We start from the raw sequence: 21,606 nt of genomic DNA, 5'->3' as shown, positions 1-21,606 counted from the left end.
TATTTGTTATTATTATAATTTTTTAATATTTAAACTCTATCTGTATTTCCTTTTGTTTTCTTTCCTTGACATGTTTTGCTGACGTCACGACCCCGCCCCCACCTCAGGAAAGCAGCGTGAACAAACATGTTGACATACGCGAAATCCAATCATATTTAATGTCATCTTGTCGGTGGGTGGGACAAATAAGGAATATATCCAATCACAGCTCTTTGATAACGTCAAACTTGAGGAGGGGGCGGGGACTGCAGCGACGTAGAGCCAATCAGATACTTTCCCTTGTCTGATGAGGAAGTTGAAATTCTCCAGCAGCGCCAAAACAAAAAAGGGTGGATTTGTTACGCGCATAAAGACGCCACCTTTCATTTAGTTTTGACGCCGTCAGCCGGCAAGTCATGGTGACATCTACATACTGTAAGTGAGCTACTGTGTGTTGTATTTGCCGCTTCTACCGCACTCATGGACTAATGATGATGAAGGCATGCTTCTTCAACACACACAATTCATACCCTAAAATAAAAACATATTTGGAAGTTTCTCTTTCTAAGGCCCCGTTTACACTTAGCCGGCTAAAGTTATCCAGGGTAAATCCCACCTAACCGTATCCGTGTCCACACACACACAATGGTCGTTTAAACCCTCCGTCAGCCGGCGCAACGCGACCTAGTACGCATGCGCGGAAAATGCACACGTCACAGTCACCTCCAGTGTTGCTTTGTGTGCAAGTTGTTAAATGTAACTTATCTGAACAATATCCAGTGTTGTGGTATTTCAATGAACTGGAATCCAGTGTGCTGTGGGGCCCTATTGTAGTGAGTCACACCTGAGACTTCATAAATTAATCAAATCTTTATTAGACACGTAAACAATGTGATAAATAACATTTAACAACAATCAAACTAGGGATGTAGATATCTGGCTTTTTGACTACGTTTAATCAATGTTGGGTTCTGATGTCGAAATTTGGTCATTTTCCAACCAATATTCTACAACACAAATACAACATTGAAATAGGGCTGCAACAAATAATCGATTAAAATCGATTATAAAAATAGTTGCCGATTAATTTAGTCATCAATTCGTTGGATCTATGCTATGCGCATGCGCAGAGGCTTTTTTTAAATTATTTTTTAATTTTTTAATTTTTTATTTTTTTTAAATAAACCTTTATTTATAAACTGCAACATTTACAAACAGCTGAGAAATAATAATCAAAATAAGTATGGTGCCAGTATGCTGTTTTTTTTCCAATAAAATACTGGATAGGATAGAAATGTAGTTTGTCTCTTTTCAATCAATCAATCAATCAATGTTTATTTATATAGCCCTAAATCACAAGTGTCTCAAAGGGCTGCACAAGCCACAACGACATCCTCGGTACAGAGCCCACATAGGGGCAAGGAAAAACTCACCCCAGTGGGACGTCAATGTGAATGACTATGAGAAACCTTGGAGAGGACCGCATATGTGGGTAACCCCCCCGCCCCCCTCTTTTATCCAATTATTAATCGATTAATCGAAGTAATAATCGACAGATTAATCGATTATCAAATTAATCGTTAGTTGCAGCCCTACATTGAAACAACATGCTTTTTTGACGACGTTTAATCAATGTTAGGTTCTGACGTTGAATTTTGGTCATTTTCCAACCAATATTCTACAACACAAATACAACGTTGAAACAACATGCTTTTTGACAACATTTAATCAATGTTGGGATCTGACATTGAATTTTGGTCATTTTCCAACCAATATTCTACAACACAAATACAACGTTGAAACAACATGCTTTTTGATGACGTTTAATCAATGTTAGGTTCTGACGTTGATTTGACCGTTGAAATGTGGTCATTTCCCAACCAATATTCTACAACACAAATACAATGTTGAAACAAAATGCTTTTTGATTACATTTATTCACTGTCAGGTTGTGAAGTTGATTCGACCATTGATTTTTGGTCATTTTCCAAGCAATATTTTACAACACAAATACAACGTTGAAACTACGTGCTTTTTGACGTCGTTTAATCAATGTTGGGTTCTGACGTTGAATTTTGGTCATTTTCCAACCTATATTGTACAACACAAATACAACGTTGAAACAACGTGCTTTTTGACGACGTTTAATCAATGTTGGGTTCTGACGTTGAATTTTGGTCATTTTCCAACCTATATTGTACAACACAAATACAACGTTGAAACAACATGCTTTTTGACGACGTTTAATCAATGTTAGGTTCTGACGTTGAATTTTGGTCATTTTCCAACCAATATTCTACAACACAAATACAACGTTGAAACAACATGCTTTTTGACAACATTTAATCAATGTTAGGTTCTGACGTTGATTTGACCGTTGAAATGTGGTCATTTCCCAACCAATATTCTACAACACAAATACAATGTTGAAACAAAATGCTTTTTGATTACATTTATTCACTGTCAGGTTGTGAAGTTGATTCGACCATTGATTTTTGGTCATTTTCCAAGCAATATTTTACAACACAAATACAACGTTGAAACTACGTGCTTTTTGACGTCGTTTAATCAATGTTGGGTTCTGACGTTGAATTTTGGTCATTTTCCAACCTATATTGTACAACACAAATACAACGTTGAAACAACGTGCTTTTTGACGACGTTTAATCAATGTTGGGTTCTGACGTTGAATTTTGGTCATTTTCCAACCTATATTGTACAACACAAATACAACGTTGAAACAACATGCTTTTTGACGACGTTTAATCAATGTTGGGTTCTGACGTTGAATTTTGGTCATTTCCCAACCAATATTTTACAACACAAATACAACGTTGAAACAACATACTTTTTGACAACGTTTATTAAATGTTGGATTCTGACGTAGACTTGACCGTTGAAATGTGGTCATTTCCCAAACAATATTCTACAACACAAACAAAACATTTAAACAACATATTTTTTGACAACATTTATTCAATGTCAGGTTGTGACGTTGATTTGACCATGGAAATTTTGGTCATTTTCCAACCTATATTGTACAACACAAATACAACGTTGAAACAACATGCATTTTGACGACGTTTAATCAATGTTGGGTTCTGACGTTGAATTTTGGTCATTTCCCAACCAATATTCTACAACACAAACAAAACGTTGAAACAACATACTTTTTGACGACGTTTGATCAATGTTGGGTTCTGACGTTGATTTGACCATTGAAATGTGGTCATTTCCCAAACTATATTCTACAACACAAATACAACGTTGAAACAACATACTTTTTGATTACGTTTATTCGCTGTCAGGTTGTGAAGTTGATTTGACCATTGGATTTTGGTCATTTTCCAACCTATATTGTACAACACAAATACAATGTTGAAACAACATGCTTTTTGAGAAAGTTTAATCAATGTCGGGTTCTGACGTTGAATTTTGGTCATTTTCCAACCAATATTCTACAACACAAATACAAAGTTGAAACAACATACTTTTTGACGACGTTTAATAAATGTTGGGTTCTGACGTAGACTTGACCGTTGAAATGGGGTCATTTCCCAAACTATATTCTACAACACAAATACAACGTTGAAACAACATACTTTTTGATTACGTTTATTCGCTGTCAGGTTGTGAAGTTGATTTGACCATTGGATTTTGGTCATTTTCCAACCTATATTGTACAACACAAATACAATGTTGAAACAACATGCTTTTTGACAACGTTTAATCAATGTCGGGTTCTGACGTTGAATTTTGGTCATTTTCCAACCAATATTCTACAACACAAATACATAGTTGAAACAACATACCTTTTTGACGACGTTTAATCAATGTTGGGTTCTGACGTTGATTTGACCATTGAAATGTGGTCATTTCCCAAATTATATTCTACAACACAAATACAACGTTGAAACAACATACTTTTTGATTACGTTTATTCACTGTCAGGTGGTGAAGTTGATTTGACCATTGAATTTTGGTCATTTTCCAACCTATATTGTACAACACAAATACAATGTTGAAACAACATGCTTTTTGACAACGTTTAATCAATGTCGGGTTCTGACGTTGAATTTTGGTCATTTTCCAACCAATATTCTACAACACAAATACATAGTTGAAACAACATACCTTTTTGACGACGTTTAATCAATGTTGGGTTCTGACGTTGATTTGACCATTGAAATGTGGTCATTTCCCAAACTATATTCTACAACACAAATACAACGTTGAAACAACATACTTTTTGATTACGTTTATTCACTGTCAGGTTGTGAAGTTGATTTGACCATTGAATTTTGGTCATTTTCCAAGCAATATTTTACAACACAAATACAACGTTGAAACAACGTGCTTTTTGACGACGTTTAATCAATGTTGGGTTCTGACGTTGAATTTTGGTCATTTCCCAACCGATATTCTACAACACAAATACAACGATGAAACAACATGCTTTTTGACGACGTTTAATCAATATTGGGTTCTGACGTTGATTTGACCATTGAAATGTGGTCATTTCCCAAACTATATTCTACAACACAAATACAACGTTGAAACAACATACTTTTTGACGTTTATTAAATATTGGATTCTGACGTAGATTTGACCGTTGAAATGTGGTCATTTCCCAACCAATATTCTACAACACAAACAAAACGTTGAAACAACATATTTTTTGACAACATTTTTTCAATGTCAGGTTGTGACGTGGATTTGACCATTTAAATTTTGGTCATTTTCCAACCTATATTGTACAACACAAATACAACGTTGAAACAACATGCTTTTTGACGACGTTTAATCAATGTAGGGTTTTGACGTTGAATTTTGGTCATTTTCCAACCAACATTCTACAACACAAATACAACGTTGAAACAACATACTTTTTGACAACGTTTATTAAATGTTGGATTCTGACGTAGATTTGACCGTTGAAATTTGGTCATTTCCAACCAATATTCGACAACACAAACAAAACGTTGAAACAACATATTTTTTGACGACGTTTAATCAATGTTGGGTTCTGACGTTGATTTGACCATTGAATTTTGGTAATTTTCCAACCTATATTGTACAACACAAATACAACGTTGAAACAACATGCTTTTTGACGACGTTTAATAAATGTTGGGTTCTGACGTTGAATTTTGGTCATTTCCCAACCAATATTCTACAACACAAATACAAAGTTGAAACAACATACTTTTTGACGACGTTTAATCAATGTTGGGTTCTGACGTTGATTTGACCATTGAAATGTGGTAATTTCCCAAACTATATTCTACAACACAAATACAACGTTGAAACAACATACTTTTTGATTACGTTTATTCACTGTCAGGTTGTGAAGTTGATTTGACCATTGAATTTTGGTCATTTTCAAAGCAATATTTTACAACACAAATACAACGTTGAAACAACGTGCTTTTTGACGACGTTTAATCAATGTTGGGTTCTGACGTTGAATTTTGGTCATTTCCCAACCGATATTCTACAACACAAATACAACGATGAAACAACATGCTTTTTGACGACGTTTAATCAATATTGGGTTCTGACGTTGATTTGACCATTGAAATGTGGTCATTTCCCAAACTATATTCTACAACACAAATACAACGTTGAAACAACATACTTTTTGACAACGTTTATTAAATGTTGGATTCTGATGTAGATTTGACCGTTGAAATTTGGTAATTTCCCTACCAAAATTCTACAACACAAACAAAACGTTGAAACAACATACTTTTTGACAATGTTTAATCAATGTTGGGTTCTGACGTTGATTTGACCATTGAAATGTGGTCATTTCCCAAACTATATTCTACAACACAAATACAACGTGGAAACAACATGCTTTTTGACAACGTTTAATCAATGTTGGGTTCTGACGTTAATTTGACCATTGAAATGTGGTCATTTCCTAATCAATATTCTACAACACAAATACAACGTTGAAACAACATGCTTTTTGACAACGTTTACTCAATGTCAGGTTGTGACGTTGATTTGGTCATTTCTCAACCAACAACGTGGATCCAACGTTGGACGTCAACGTTGTCTTAATGTACAAATACAACTATTTTGCAAGGTTGTTTCCAAGTCAGTTTTAAAAAAACATATATATATATACATATAATCAACATTGTATCAGTGTTTTGTGCCTGCTGGGTTGTATCTCTTGAGGTAAAAAAAAGAGGTGGATAACTTTGGAGGAACGTAGAAGAACGCTACTGCCCTCCTCCCACCGTGCTCACAGAAGCGCAGAGACGGACACCCAGCGGGGGTCTTCATCATCCATCTTCCTGTCTGCAGCGTAACCTCCAGGCACCTGTCTCCCCCTCTCGGTCGCTCTTCCGTCCATCTTTTCTCCCCTTGCATCATCTACGCTGCTCCTCTCTTTCATCCTTTATTGCGCTCTGTCTGGCGGGCCGTCCCTCCCTTTGTCGCCACCCTCTGTGTGTTGCTTAAGAGCACGCTGGATGGACAAATTGACAATGGCGCCGCCGCTCGGTCTGGCGTCGGGGCCTTTTCTCATAGCAGCGTCAAGCCTGGAATGTTCCGTGCTTCCTTGCATACTTTCACATGACGCCAAGGAAACTGGAATGGTTTCAATGCAAAGCATTTCTCCATTTACTGCGTGCTCCTTTTGTCATGGTACTGTCCATTGATGGCCTTTGTTATTGTGATGAAGCTCCCTCACTTTGTCAGCAGGTCATAAAGTCCATTTACTCACAATACCTTGACTAATAAATGGCCTAATGAAGATGCATTTGACAGTAGTGACATATGCTGTACTGAAAAAAGTGCAACAATAATCTCTCTGTTTGATGGAGTTAGTCAGAAAGGTCATCATTTAACAATGTGTTTATTATTGTAGTGTAGAACTGCTTTTGTGATGCAAAACAACAACAATATCAACGTTGTGTTAGTTCCTCTAATCTTAACCTATCATTACTGGTTAATTATAGGTCATTATTTATCCTTTTTTCTGGTTTGTGCTTACCTTAGTTCTTGGTGTCAATTGTGTTTGCTTACTTCACACCTACTGTGGCAGAGAAAGGTCACAACACAACAACTTTCAGCCACAATAAATGCAAACGCAAAGACACAACAACAACTTAAAGCGACCCAGTGGACCAGTAATTTATATTGATCACAACCGCTTACTTTCACTTACTTTCCCAACTTTGTTCTTTAAAACTTATTCAACTTTCCGCCTCAGATTTGTGTGTGTTGCTTAATGGTGTTGTGTTGTGGCTTTATGTTGTCGTGTTGTGGCATTTCAGTTAGTAGTGGCTTTTTGCAATTGCGGCTGAAAGTTGTTGTGTTGTGGATCTATGTTATGTTATTGTGTTGTGGCTTTATGTTGTTGTGTTGTGGCTTCACATTGTTGTGTTGTGGCTTTATGTTGTAGTGTTGCAGTTTTATTTTGTTGTGTTGTAGCTAAGGCTGAAACGACGCGTCGACGTAGTCGACGTCATCGGTCACGTAAATACGTCGACGCCGTTTTTGTGCGTCGACGCGTCGCATATTTACGTCACACTACCGTCATGGCAAAGCAGACGATCAAAGCAGACGATGCGAGCGGTGCGAGCGAGGGGGGAAAAGCATGCCAAAAGTGGTCAAAAGTGTGGGAGTATTTCAATGAACGGCCTAATAATGTTGTTGTATGCACACTGTGTCGAGCGGAAATGGCCTATCATAGCAGCACAACGGCTATGAACGAACATTTGAAAAGAAAACCATCAACTAGTCAATCGTCCGCGCGAGCATACGTTGTCATCATTACACAAAAACATGAATGTGTCATTTGTATCTGCTAGGGGTGTAACGGTACGTGTTTTGTATTGAACCGTTTCGGTACGGGGCTTTCGGTTCGGTACGGGGGTGTACCGAACGAGTTTCTAAGCTAAAGTGTTAACAAGCTGCTTTGCTCCGTCTGCCTCTGTCTCAGCACGCAGCATTGTCCCACCCACACAACCATCTGATTGGTACACACAAAGCATTATCAGCCAATCAGCAGTGCGTATTCAGAGCGCATGTAGTCAGCGCTTCAGCGTCAAGCAGATAGGTGTTTAGCAGGTGAGCATCAGGCAGCGGACTCTCCCCAAATAATAATAAACACCTCCCAGTCAACTACTAGTAACATCACTATGAGCCCGTTGACCTTCTAGAAATATAAACTGCAGCTCAGCTCACTCGCAGTCCTGGCTTGAAGTGAAGGCTAATTACCTCTCAGTTCCAGCCACATCGACCCCTTTTGAGCGCCTATTTTCAGCTGCTGGGAATATTGTAAACAAGAAAAGAACCAGAGCATGTACACATGCTAACCTTTCTTCATTACAACTGTTAGTCACTCACTGGAATGAGTAGAATTGGTTATTGTGTACTGTGTTGGACTGGATGTTTATTTTGCACATTTTAAAAGCAATACTTAATGTTTACCGTGCTCCAGAATATTTAGATAGGCACTTTTTTGTATTGGATGTTTATCTTTATTTTTGCACATTTTAGCAAATAAGCAATACTTTCACTTTTGTTGAAATGTTTACACTGTTGTTACAGAATATTTCGTTTTGCACTTTCTTGTATTGGATGTTTATCTTTATTTTTGCACATTTTAAAGCAAAATAAGCAATACTTTTACTTTTGAAATGCTTATACTATTGCAGAATATTAAGATTTGCACTGGATGTTGACTTTTATATTTGCACATTAAAAAGCAAATAAGCTACTTTTAATTTTGTTAAATGTTAAAAGTTTTAAATGTTTACATTGTTACAGAATATTTAGTCATGTTGTTGTCAATGTTGACTGAGTGGCCATACTTCTTTTTTTTTAAATAAAAGCCATGCCTTTTGAAAAAACGGGCCTACATTAATTTTTTCATCTTCATTTTGAATAAAAAAATAATCGGTAAAAGGAAAAATAATCTATAGATTAACCGATTAATCGAAAAAAATAATCTATAGATTAATCGATAGAAAAATAATCGTTAGCTGCAGCCTTAGTTGTAGCTTTATTATGTTGTGTTGTGGCTTTATGTTGTTATGCTGTTGCTTTATGCAGTGTTTCCCACACATTCATTTATTTGTGGCGGCCCGCCACGAAAGAATTACGTCCGCCACAAATTGATTTTTTTATTTTTTTATTTTTTAAATGTTTTCTTTTTTTTTGTCCTGTCCAGCTTCTCAGGCAAATCATATAGTTGATGTAGATGCCCATATAGGCTGTTCAGATTTACTTTACAAAAGAGAAGTGTAGGATACTTCTCTTGTTCCCTTATTTGTATTTGACCACTACTGTTTTCTGTTTATTTGTTACTGACTGTGGCAGGACACCTCTGCCTCTGTTTCACTTTATGTTGCTGGTAAATAATATGGTTGTAGTAGTAGGCTAAAGTTAAATTATTTAGTATGCACTAATTAAAGGGGCAGAGCTTTAAGAGACATTTTAGCTTTTATATTTTATAAGATATATTTTTTGTAGGAACCACAATTAATAAATATATTTCAGTGAATAACTTATTGTTCAAATCTGTATATAAATATGTACATAAAGTGTTGTAATTCTATTGTAAAATGGATGGATGGATGGATGGATGTTTAAAACAAAACTGATATTATTAATTAGTAAGTATAGAGAAAATCATATCATTGTAGTAAATTATGCAAATTACTCGATGATGTCATGGTGATCACGCCCATAGCTACGCCCCCACCGCCACAGGTATCTTGGCAGTTTATGGGAAACACTGTTTATGTTGTCGTGTTGTTGTTTTATATTGACGTATAGTGGCTTTAAGTTGTTGTGTTGTGGCTTTGTATTGTTGTGTTGTAGCTTAAAGTTATTTTGGGGTCCTTATACACACACCATATTAATACCCATATGTTGAAGCACAGTACGTCTGACTATGGTCGTTGTAATGCTCCGACATTCCATCAAGCGCTGCGGCTTCGTAGCTTACCAAAGTCTTATTTAAACATTTTGACAGATTTTGGAGCGCTGTGTGTAATGTTCTATATTATTAATAAAACATCAATGTTTTGGTGTTGCTTGCTTACCGGTACTTGCTGGCGTCATTTATTGAACAGGCGTTAACTTGCAGTTCACACGTATCCCTTATGTGTGATTGCCATCTACTGGTCACAGACACCAAATACAATTCCTTGCTGAAGTTGAACTGAAATCCTGGAATTTTTTTTTAGAATTGATTTTAGTAGAGCACACAATTCACAAACAGGCTGAATATTTTTAAGTTGGAACAGTTTGAATCAGATGGAAAAATGTGGGAGTTGTGGAACTTTGAAGAATGTCCCATTCATTTCAATGGGAATTTCCCCCAAAAATGGGAATTTTGGGAAAAGCGGGAACTATTGAAAATGGTAAAAAACTTGAATGTTGTGAATGAGTTGAAATGGTTGGTGTTGGAATTGTTTAAATCGGGAAGAAATGTTGAAATAGTAACATGTTGATTTGAGAAATGGCATTACGGAATTTCGGGAAAACCGGGAATTTTTCCAGTTAAAAAAAAAAAAAACTTATTTTTTTGTCCTAATTAAGTGGAATGTTTTGATGGTAGAACGGTTGAAATGCGTTGAAAAATGTGGAAGGAGTCGTCGCCAGAAAAAAGGGTGGAAATAGGGCTCTGGAAAACCAGGAATCCTGGAAAATCCTGGAATTTTTTTGAACTTGGAAAAAGAATAGTTTGAATTTCCAGGATGGTGAAATGTGTTTGAATCGGTTGAAAAGTGTGGAAATGGTGGAAGCTTGAAAAATGGCCAATATATTTTGAATGGGAAAAATGTCCCGGAAAACCTGGAATTCTGGGAAATCTGGGAATTTTTTGAATTTTTTCATCGGAAAGCCCGCGATTCCCGAATAGGCTGAACAGTTTGAAGTTGGAACAGTTTAGGCAAGCTGAAGACATTCTGTAGTGTACAGGACACATGGCATGAAGAAGATTGATTGACAACGGTCTACAGTCTCTTAGCCAATCAGGACACAGAACACAATGCGCATTCATACGCTGTAATAAAAACAGATGTAAATAAATGACACACACAAAAAAAATGTGTGCAATAGCGAGGCCGTGTAAAGTGAAGCGTGTTGTAGCGAGGGAACACTGCACTGGAATGTTGGCCGACAAAACCAAAGCACAATCACTAACTGAGCTGGTTAACTGCAATCTGCCTCAGGCTCCCTCGGCTATTGTCGTCCTCCTTTCAGCCTTTGTCTGCCACTTCAACAATTTGTGTTTTTTGGGGGGCGACGGCCTTACAATTGCAAAGGAGACCTTTCTTCTGGATAAAGACCAAAGCCAGCAGGCTCTTCTGAATGACAATACACTGAGGAATCAGTTGGTATTTACTGCTGAAAAGGTGGAGTTTATTAAGCCAAGAGGCCGATTGTTGTCGTGTTTGCCTTTGCTAATTGGCTAGAAGGCAGTAAGATGTAGATACAAATCAGAGGGAAAGCAATGATCACAGGAAAGGGAGGCTGGGGGGGAGAAGTAAATCTGGAGATTAACAAAATGCACGCTCGGTTGGCATTGTGAGGGCAGTAAGATTATAAAAACATGCGGTCTGACATTGTTTATTCAGAATGTGATTATATTGTGCGTTTTCCCACAAGTTGATTGAGGTTGTGTACGGTCATAAGATGGCAACAACACATACTAACCACCAGTCAAAATTAACATCTTCCCTCCAGAGATGATCGGTTTGAGACATGAAGGATGGTAAACAAGCGCCCAAGTGTTCCGGTTGCGTCTCGCCACGGGTTCTCGTCTGCTTGGTAATCAGGACAAGCTGAGGCACGACTTCCCGCCGCAGAGGACGAAGACCAGGAAACGTTTCTGCTGGCCGAGCAGAAAAGTCGCCATCCCTGTGATGTTCTGTGAGCTCAACCACAGGAACTAAGTCAGGTGCCCCCCAAAAACAGAGAGACTACTCATCTACTTTTAGGTCATACGAAGCACAAATTGAGTGTTCCACAGAAAGAGAGACGGGAGTAAGGGGGTTGGTGGTTGACATGACATTTTAAAGGCCAGAAGATCTCAAATAGTCATGCTTGAAACTAGTATTCACAGTGAATTTCCGGCCACAGTGCCATGCCTAAGTCCCCTTGATTATTTTCTGGTTCAGGGCTTGCTGCATTTCAAAGGCTTTCAGCCTGCCTACGTCTGCCATTGGGCCTCGTTAAGGGGCCTATATTTCAGCGGGGAAACACAGAAAAAAAAGCCTGAAGCTAAATTAGAAGTGACTATCAATCACACAGACTTCTCATTCTTCCACAGGGGTGTGGCGCGGGCCGAGTGGGCTGATATTTGGCCATGTGTTGGTTATAAAAGGTGGAATTTAGAGTGAGGCATGGGAAAGTCTATGGCCTGGGAGCTTCAAGACGTGACTAAAGCCTCTGTCCTGTGTGAAGAGGTTTTTGTGGAAACACACCATCATCCTTTGCCATGCATAAAACACAGCGGAAGATGATGTTTGACTTACATTTACATCATTTTACAGTTATATATTTTTTAAAATGTGAGGAGACATTACTGCTGACACTGCTCTGAAATGTAGATCAGGAGCTGTCATGAAAGTGTCCTGTGTGCATGTTGAGCTTCTCAGTGCTTTTGAAAGAAATGTACAGTATTTTCCGTATCGGTATATGAGCTGCACTAAATTTGAGAAAGAACAAATCCATATATTAGCCACACCGGACTATAAGCTGCAGATATTTATGTTGTGAAAATAGTTTTTCACACAGAAATATCTTGTAAATGTTTATTTAAATACCTTAATTGTTTCCAAACAGTGTCTGTAACACGGCAGTAAAACAGGTGATCAAACAAAACAGAAATCATGGTCATGGACCCCCTAGCTGCGGAAGCTAGCTCTCCAATCAGCTAAAGAGACTCAATACCTCCACGTTGACCTTTTGGTGAATTTACTGAGGAATTAGTGAAAACTGTAACAATACACATTGTAAGTTATAAATACTAACACAGACACTCTAAAACGTGTTAGCATATTAGCTAATGCTAACAGCGCATTACATTACGACACCCCTACAGACGCCACACACGGGATGGTTTAGTTGGTAAAAATGGTTTTAGTTGTAGTGTAAAATTTACAAACATTGCTTGGAGCGATGAATGAAAAATCTATGCAAGTAGAAACGCTATGGCTGTGACTAGAAGACGGAACGGCACTTCTACTTCTGGTTCAAATCTTTAAAGAGCAGGACTCCACATTCACCCAGCAGCACTTTCAATGAGCGAACTTGTCCAAAAAGATGGCACATTAGCACAAGCAATAACCTTTAAGTGTCTTTGCATGTGTTTAATGAAAACTATGTGCATCATGGCTGTCAGTGAAGAAAAATCCATAAATTCGACGCAGGGTTCAAAGCGCAGGAGAAAAGTTGGAGCTTATAGTCCGGAATTTGCGGTCATTTGTTTTAAAGTAGCAGTAATGGAAAAACAAGGTGCCTCTATCTTGAAGCTATTATCATATCAGTGTTTCCCATAAACTGCCAAGATACCTGTGGCGGTGGGGGCGTGGCTATGGGCGTGGTCAACATGACATCATCGAGTAATTTGCATAATTGACTACAATAATATGATTTTCTCTAAAAAGGCTCAAAAAATTTATACTTACTAATTAATAATAACAGTTTTGTTTTAAACGTCCATCCATTCATCCATTTTACAATATAATTACAACACTTTATGTACATATTTATATACAGATTTGAACAATAAGTTATTCACTGAAATATATTTATTAATTGTGGTTCTTACAAAAAATATATCTTATAAAATATAAAAGCTAAAATGTCTCTTAAAGCTCTGCCCCTTTAATTAGTGCATACTAAATAATTTAACTTTAGCCTACTACTACAACCATATTATTTACCAGCAACATAAAGTGAAACAGAGGCAGAGGTGTCTTGCCACAGTCAGTAACAAATAAACAGAAAACAGTAGTGGTCAAATACAAATAAGGCAACAAAAGAAGTATCCTACACTTCTCTTTTGTAAAGTAAATTTGAACAGCCTATATGGGCATCTACATCAACTATATGATTTGCCTGAGAAGCTGGACAGGACAAAAAATATATATATTTTTTTTTTTAATTTGTGGCGGACGTAATTCTTTCGTGGCGGGCCGCCACAAATAAATGAATGTGTGGGAAACACTGCATATATATCTGATGTATGACCCCTAATGACTTACAAAGTTTGCGAATAAATAGATATGATCAAAATAGTATCAATCTCACGGAGATTCCCGAGCCATTTTGAGAGATAATGAGGAAGCCAGACACTTGGTCGCGTGACGTAGAGGTAGGAACCGCAGATCCCTTCCCCATCAACAACAATGCTAGTCAAGCAGACTTTGTGAGAGCCAACAACAATTACTTTGGGGAAAATTATGATCTAGAACCTTATATTGTTGATCCTGAATGAGCTTCAACTTTTGGAAGCTCTGCTAAACAAATTGTAGACTACAAAGAAGTGTGTTAAATGTAGATTAGAATCAGAATATGAGCCCTTTAGAGTGTCATCCTTATTCATGATGCAAGACAAACATCTATGTAACATTAATTGTAAAACTGTGGTTTAACAGTCAAAGGCACCATATAATAATTGCTTGTTGTATCCAACCAGATGAAACAATTGTTATTACTATTTTGTAATGTGTGTGAAAGTGCAACTGTCATGTCTGGAAGAAAAAATCTGGCCAGTTGGCTAAACAGTTGAAGGACAAGAAAATACAAGTAATGAAATAGTTTGTTGCTGTTCTTCACACAGTTTTCTCCTCCTAATAGTACATGGCTCATATTAAAATGGAACAAACCCTCTTCCAAGGTTGTATTATTGTAATTATATGTACTTGAGTTTTTGGCATCAAAGCCATTTCCTCTTCAAATCCTGCATGTACTTTTCCTTAAATTACGATCACTTTGTTTTTAGGCCCCTCACACCCCCTTGACCTTCTCCAATTGCATTCTTTTAGCAGCATGAGACAGTCGGACTCAGGGGACTGGATTTTCATGTCATGCTGTCACAAGATGAGATACTTTCTCAATATTTCTTATGATCTCAGTCATATTTTTGAACTTCTTTTTGTCTTGGCCCGATAATGAATAAGTCATGTTTCTTGCAAAGCGCTAGCCTTGACCAGAACACCAGGAAGCGAGTGTAATTAACCACACAGACACACATTAGTGTGTTTCATTTAAGTGTGTACTTTTCTATGCTGTAGAGTGTCGACATACCCAAGGATGCACAAGAGTAGACTTTAATCAAGACCATACAATAAAAAGTGTTATTTTCAAGGGAAAGAAGAAGTTATTTGGATACACCATAGGGGGAACACGTGGTTGGTTATCACAGGGCTTAGTTATATCTTGCCACTGGAGGGCGCTGTCTCTCGAATTGTTGTAAGGAAATGTACAGTATTAGGATCAGACCTGGGCAGCGCGGCGTGACAGGGGTTAGTGCTGGTGCCTCACAATAACAATGTCCTGGGTTCGGTCCCCGGACTCGGAGTCTTTCTGTGTGGAGTTTGCATATTAGGTAGGTAGGTAGGTAGGTAGGTCTTTATTGTCATTGCACAAGTACAACGAAAGTTTAGCACAAACCCGTTCAAGATTAGACAAACAAACGGTGTACAGGGTTACATAACAGGAACGCTGATGGGTCGCCACACGGCGCCCCGTAAAAGATGGGAAAAAGGTCAACGCTGGGGAAGGATGAGTAAAAAAATACAATCTAGACTGAGCTCCTAAGGGGGCCCAGTCAGGAGTAGGAAAAAAACTCCACAGCAAAGCACATATACATATTACAACATCTCGAGACTTGCAACAGCGGGGAGGGAGTGGGGGCCACGGTGGAAGGCTGCAGCTCTTCAGGCGCTGCCCATCCGTACATCACCCCTAAGTAGGGCTGGGCGATACAGTATATCGAATATACTCGATATATCGCGGGTTTGTATCCGTGTGATATAGAAAATTACTATATCGTGATATTCGAGTATACGTTCTCACGCAGTTGCTTTTAGCTGTGAGCATTACCTATCCTAACCTAACCTATCCCATAACCCCAGAGGGTCGTTGGGGCACCACAGATGATCTGTTGACCAGCTCTCTCCATCCCTCTCTGTCACTTTCTGTTTTGGAAATGACATGAATGTTTGCGCCACTGCTTAATAACTGTTTAATAAATACACTTTTGCTAAATTGACTTAGTTGTGATTTCCCTCTCTGCATGAAAGTTTAAAATGAGCATATGTTAATGCAGTATGAAGAAGAATGTTTTAATGTAGACGCATAGAATCATCATACTGCTGTGATTATATGCATCAAGTGTTCATTCAAGGCTAAGGCAAAATATCCAGATATATATCGTGCATCGTGACATGGCCTAAAAATATCGAGATATTAATAAAAGGCCATATCGCCCAGCCCTAGATACACATTTCAGGCAAACTTAGACTTAGACTTAGACAAACTTTGGCTTTCCGGATCAGTTTGTCAATCCGGTTTAAGTCCTTTTTACTGGTGCTGCTCCCCCAACAAACTACTGCAAAGTACAAGGCACTGGCCACAACAGACTGATAAAAGATTTCATTTTATTTTTGTTTTATTTTTGGAATTATTCATTTATTTTTAAATGTTGTTTTTTCTTTTTTATTGAAGCTTCAATTGAATGTAGGTAAGATTATTGACAGATGATACACAATTCTCACAACTAACCCCGTTCTACAGTACATTTACCAATGAATGAACTCTCTCAGTCACATGACACCCTTCGCCATGACATCTGTTCAGTGTTTCCCATAAACTGCCAAGATACCTGTGGCGGTGGGGGTGTGGCTATGGGTGTGGTCACCATGACATCACCGAGTAATTTGCATAATTTACTACAATGGTTTGATTTTCTCTAAAAAGGCTCAAAAAATGTATACTTACTAATTAATAATAACAGTTTTGTTTTAAACGTCCATCCATCCATCCATCCATCCATTTTACAATATAATTACAACACTTTATGTACATATTTATATACCGATTTGAACAATAAGTTATTCACTGAAATATATTTATTAATTGTGGTTCTTACAAAAAATATATCTTATAAAATATAAAAGCTAAAATGTCTCAAAGCTCTGCCCCTTCAATTAGTGCATACTAAATAATTTAACTTTAGCCTACTACTACAACCATATTATTTACCAGCAACATAAAGTGAAACAGAGGCAGAGGTGTCCTGCCACAGTCAGTAACAAATAAACAGAACACAGTAGTGGTGGTAGATAGACACAGAGCTTCATCAAACATCTGATCCACTGAACAAAGAGCTCCAAAAATCATGAGCTTTAGACTGCTATCAGTTTTACTCCCTACACTTAACCATGTGTTTCCTACTGCCTGCAGACTTTGCACCCTTTGTTATATACACATGTTGTGTTTCTAATATAAATACATTTAATAAAGTCAAATACAAATAAGGCAACAAGAGAAGTATCCTACACTTCTCTTTTGTAAAGTAAATCTGAACAGCCGATATGGGCATCTACATCAACTATATGATTTGCCTGAGAAGCTGGAGAGGACAAAAAAAAAATATTTTATTTTATTTTATTTTATTTTATTTTATTTTATTTTATTTTATTTTATTTATTTATTTATTTTTTTAATTTGTGGCGGACGTAATTCTTTCTTGGCGGGCCGCCATAAATAAATTAATGTGTGGGAAACCCTGCTGTTCACTGAGGATGAGGCAATGTGAGGACCTGCGACCCACCCAGGAAAGACTTCCATAGAGGTTCTTTTTTTCCGCCCTTTGAACGCCACAGTGTCAGTGTAAATACCATTTTCTGCATCAGATCTGTCAAGCCATAACTTTGCAAAGGTCAGTGCGAACAAATGTCGTCCGCTTGAGAGGTTGAAGCAACCTCATTTTCAATGACAGTTGGTGAGGTAACAAATTCTGACATGTGAATCATACTAAATCGTCCATTCCTTTTCTATACCGCGTAGGGTCACGGGTGAGCTGGTGTGTATCCCACCACACTTTTGGTGAGGGGCGGGGTAAACTCTGAACTAGGGTTGTACAGTATACCGGTATTAGTATAGTACCGCGATCCTAATGAATCATATTCAGTACTTTACCGCCTCTAAAAAGTACATTTATTACAAGTATCATATATACATGCTTTACTACACACCGCCGCACCCTGGACTCATTACATTGAATGTGTTACAACTGGTTGACCAACAATTATTTAGTCAATCATCTTGACTTTAAACACATGTGAATGACGGCATACTTAGTCAACAGCCATACATGTCACGCTAAGGGTGGCCGTATGAACAACGCCAACACTGTCATAAACATGTGCCATATAGTGAAACCACACTAAACAACAATGAAAAACACATTTTGGGAGAATATTTGAACCGTAACACAGCATAACACTACAGAACAAATTCCCAGAATTCCCTGCAGCACCAACTCTTCCAGGATGCTCAAATATAAACAAACGCCATTGGTGGCTCTACACCGAACATCCACTGTAATGATACCAAGTACAATAGCATATCTAGTCGATACTACTATGATTACATCGATATTTTTTAGCATCACAAAATGTTCTTTGTTTTTTTTAAAATTTATATTATGTTTATTAACTCAGGAAATACGTCCCTGGACACATGAGGACTTTGAATATGACCAATGTATGATCCTGTAACTACTTGGTATCGAATTGATACCCAAATGTGTGGTATCATCCAAAACTAATGTAAACCATCCAAACAACAGAAGAATAAATGATTATTACATTTCAACAATCTTTTGGATTGCCAGCTTTGCACAGACAAAGAAAAATAAAATTTCAGCACAATTGATAATAACTATAGCAACGGCCCTTAAGCATAATAGTTGTGTGATAATATATACATAATTATTCTAACACACACTTAGATTAAAAACAGTATAAAATAGATTTTACAGTGTAAAAACTAGTAATTCATGGCATAAAATTGACTTATTTTGGCGACATTCTGACAAGCAAACGAGCAAGTAAGCCACGCCCTCATCCTCTTCAGCTTCCACACACAAGCAAGAACAAGAAGCCTATGTTAGGTTTGTGTGCAAATTTTGTGATTTTTGATTAAATAAATGGTATATAAAAAATAAAAAAAAGATTTATAACACAGTTTAATGGACAAATGTATTTGATGGTTATATTATTGGTTTTACCCTGACAAGAACATACATGTGAAGTTTACTTTATGTTGCTGAATGAAGCTTCTTGAAATGGAACAGGAAGGCAATGCCCTTTTTACATAGTAGAATACATGTGTGTGTATAGGGTATGTGGGCTTGTATTAAGCCTCGGGGAGTTGAACGCCCCTGCCTTACATAGTTCCGGGTCACCCTTGGGCAAGGTGTAGCACCCGAATGCCCCCCCCATCAGGGTTACGATACCCCCCATGAACTACACTAAAAGAGGATGCGTTACCCGGCCCGGAGGAAGCCCGGGGCCCTCCTCCGGAGCTAGGCCCGGAGGTAGGGCTCGTCAGCGAGCGCCTGGTGGCCGGGCTTGCCACGGAGCCCGGCCGGGCACAGCCCGAAGAAGCTACGTGGACACACCATCTTCTCTGCCATGTGGGCCCACCACCCGCGGTCGGAACCAGTGGGGTCGGGTGCGCTGCCAAGTGGATGGCGGTGAAAGTGGAGGCTCCGGACGGACCAATTCGGGGCAGCAGAGGCTGACTTTCGGGACGTGGAACGTCTCTACGCTGGTGGGGAAGGAGCCTGAGCTGGTGCGAGAGGTGGAGCGCTACCGGTTTAATCTGGTGGGGCTTACCTCTACGCATAGCAAGGGCTCTGAAACCACACTCCTGGACAAGGGATGGACCTTGTTCACTTCTGGAGTTGCTCAGGGTGTGAGGGCACAGGCGGGTGTGGGGATACTCACGAGTCCCCGGCTGAGTGCCTGTACGTTGGAGTTCACCCCAGTGGACAAGAGGGTCGCCTCCCTTCGCCTTAGGGTTGGAGGGGGGAAAACTCTGACTGTTGTTTGTGCATACGCACCAAACAGGAGTTCAGAGTATTCAGCCTTCTTGGATACCTTGCATGGGGTCCTGTATGGGGCGCCGGCAGGGGATTCCATAGTCTTGCTGGGGGACTTCAACGCGCACGTGGGCAATGACAGTGATACTTGGACTGGCGTGATTGGGAGGAACGGTCTCCCTGATCTGAACCTGAGTGGTGGATTGTTATTGGACTTCTGTGCTAGTCACGGACTTGCGATAACAAACACCATGTTCAAGCATAAGGATGCTCATAGGTGTACCTGGTACCAGAGCACCCTAGGCCAAAGATCAATGATCGATTTTGTAATCGTATCAGCTGATCTGAGGCCGTATGTTTTGGACACTCGGGTGAAGAGAGGGGCTGAACTGTCAACTGATCACCATCTGGTGGTGAGTTGGGTTAGATGGCGGGGGAAACCTCTGGACAGACCTGGCAAACCCAAGCGTGTAGTGCGGGTGAACTGGGAACGTTTGGAGGAGTCCTCTGTCCGGAAGGACTTCAACTCCCACCTCCGGCGGGACTTCTCTGCCATCCCTGTGGAGGTTGGGGACATTGAACAGGAATGGGCAATGTTCAAAGCCTCTATTGCTAAAGCTGCAGATGCGAGCTGTGGCCAGAAGGTCTTAAGTGCCTCAAGGGGCGGTAACCCTCGAACACCCTGGTGGACAGTGGTGGTCAGGGAAGCCGTCCGACTGAAGAAGGAGTCCTACCGGGGTATGTTATCCCAGGGGACTCCGGAGGCAGTTGCAAGGTACCGACGGGCCCGAAGGGCAGCGGCCGTGGCTGTGGACGAGGCTAAGCAGAGGGTGTGGGAGCAGTTCGGGGAATCCATGGAGAAGGACTATCGGGCGGCACCAAAGCTGTTCTGGAAGACCATACGGCACCTCAGGAGGGGGAAGCAGGGAACCATCCAAGCTGTGTACGGCAAGGATGGGACTTTGCTGACTTCAAGTGAGGAAGTCATGGGGCGTTGGAAAGAGCACTTTGAGGAACTCCTGAACCCAAATACATCAGACACACCCTCCCTGATAGGAGCAGGGCCTGATGATGATGGGGGATCGACGTCGATCTCTCGGAGTGAAGTCACTGAGGTAGTTAGACAACTCCACAGTGGCAAAGCTCCGGGGGTTGACGAGATCCGTCCAGAAATGCTGAAGGCTCTGGGTGTTGATGGGCTGTCTTGGTTGATACGCCTTTTCAACATTGCGTGGAAGTCTGGGACAGTGCCGAGGGAGTGGCAGACTGGGGTGGTGGTTCCCCTTTTCAAAAAGGGGGACCAGAGGGTGTGTGCTAATTACAGGGGTATCACACTACTCAGCCTCCCTGGGAAAGTTTACGCCAAGGTACTGGAAAGGAGGGTCCGGCCGATAGTCGAACCTCAGATTCAAGAGGAGCAATGTGGATTCCGTCCTGGTCGTGGAACAACTGACCAACTCTTTACGCTTGCGGGAATCCTGGAGAGGGCCTGGGAGTATGCCTATCCAGTCTACATGTGTTTTGTGGATTTG

General features: G+C 39.5%; 1 protein-coding gene across 1 annotated transcript in view; it reads left to right on the top strand.

The window, feature by feature from the left end:
* Window positions 1-287: 287 nt before the first annotated feature.
* The window catches only part of stx18 (syntaxin 18), an 87,230-nt gene continuing 65,911 nt past the window's right edge, over window positions 288-21,606 (top strand). The window contains exon 1 of the mRNA XM_062044376.1: window positions 288-414. The gene's annotated coding sequence lies outside the window, so the exon portion shown is untranslated. The remainder of the gene's footprint in view (window positions 415-21,606) is intronic.

This window comes from Entelurus aequoreus, linkage group LG01 (assembly GCF_033978785.1).
Source record: "Entelurus aequoreus isolate RoL-2023_Sb linkage group LG01, RoL_Eaeq_v1.1, whole genome shotgun sequence".
NCBI classification, from domain to species: domain Eukaryota; kingdom Metazoa; phylum Chordata; class Actinopteri; order Syngnathiformes; family Syngnathidae; genus Entelurus; species Entelurus aequoreus.
This window is presented reverse-complemented; position numbering and strand designations above follow the sequence as displayed.